Source organism: Amphimedon queenslandica, unplaced genomic scaffold, assembly GCF_000090795.2.
Source record: "Amphimedon queenslandica unplaced genomic scaffold, v1.1 AMPQUscaffold_2768_Cont25231, whole genome shotgun sequence".
In the NCBI taxonomy this organism is placed as follows: domain Eukaryota; kingdom Metazoa; phylum Porifera; class Demospongiae; order Haplosclerida; family Niphatidae; genus Amphimedon; species Amphimedon queenslandica.
In genome coordinates, this window is record NW_003556898.1 from 1 (window position 1) to 1,333 (window position 1,333).

The 1,333-nt window shown below is 36.5% G+C and overlaps 1 long non-coding RNA gene across 1 annotated transcript; it reads left to right on the top strand.

The window, feature by feature from the left end:
• Positions 1-760: 760 nt before the first annotated feature.
• Positions 761-1,325, top strand: LOC109593126 (uncharacterized). Its single transcript, XR_002190748.1, has 3 exons — positions 761-1,035; positions 1,174-1,237; positions 1,293-1,325. It is a non-coding gene; the product is annotated as an uncharacterized LOC109593126 (long non-coding RNA).
• The last annotated feature ends 8 nt before the right edge of the window (positions 1,326-1,333 follow it).

Genomic DNA, 1,333 nt, shown 5'->3' on the forward strand with positions numbered 1-1,333 from the left:
AATAGTGGCACTCACTTTTAGATGCCATTCTTGCAAATACCAGCCCCACCCTAACCATAGATATTAGAGTTACGCCCTAACTACTATACTATGCAAGATAAGACCACACCCATCTGTCCAAATTCATAAAATCAAAATGAGTTCCAGTCGTGGTGCCAGTAGAAAATCTGCTGGTTCAGTCTACTAGACTCAAGCCAAATCCAAACTTCTTCACTTCTCCTAGTCAAAGTGATGGGGTAGGTAAGGAGGGGACTGTACCAGAATCCTTATTGAAACAAGCTCGTAAAACCGGTTCACTGAACCAGTCAAACAGGTAGGAGGCTGTGTGACACTTGTAACATGTTTTTTATTTTACCAAATATGATCTAAATGATTTTTTGATTTTCATTTTTATGACCTGTTAATGAACAAGTGGATGTATGAAAGTTAGTGGGTGAATGTCTATAATAGAGGATATGCGTGCTAAGTATATTCATTGCAAAATAAATGTATTCATTGCATACCGTAATAACTTTCAAGAAAAAAAATTAGTTCGTTGGACGTCAACTTTCCATTGGCAGCAATGGAGAAAAGATAGAAAAAGGCTTGGTACCAGAAAACCGCTCCGTATTTCTTGATAGCAATCTTTCAGGTGACTACTAGACCCCATTAGATCCTCAGGATGCTTTCTGAGCTTCCGAAAAAGGCCTCAAGAAGGTAGCAAGGCAAGAAAATGTGTTTTCCCCCATTGAACTCTTAATAAACTTGACGTCCAACATGGCGGCCAATTTACTGTGTGGGTTGGATATACGGTACTTAAAAGCTATGAATATACTTAGCACGCATATCCTCTATTACTGGGGCATTACTGAGTGTTATTCCTCCTAAACTGTGGAGACTCAATATTGATCCTCCTGATGGTAGTACTGCTTCATTTGATGTTGATGAGAGATGGTGGGACCAGGTTGAACTGACTAGACTAGATCTATCATCTAATGAAATCAAAGAAATGTCACTGAAGATATTAAAAACTTTAATTCATTGTCAGCGCTTGAGGTGAGATTTTTAATATAAGATTTTTAATATCATTATAATACATGTTTAGTGTACATGTATGTATGAATTAAATTGTAATAGCATGGTATACTGCATGGTTTGAGACAACTCCCTTGAATGTTGTACATTTGTTTATAGTTTAGTTTGTTGTTTATTTTGTGATCAAACTGGATAAACTTAGTCTATCTAAAATATTTGCAAGGTAAATATTGTATCCACTCTCTACCATATGTATGTTAAGATATTGGGATTGGCAGGGATAGTCGCAGACTGTAGTTGACAATAAATATGATGTAAA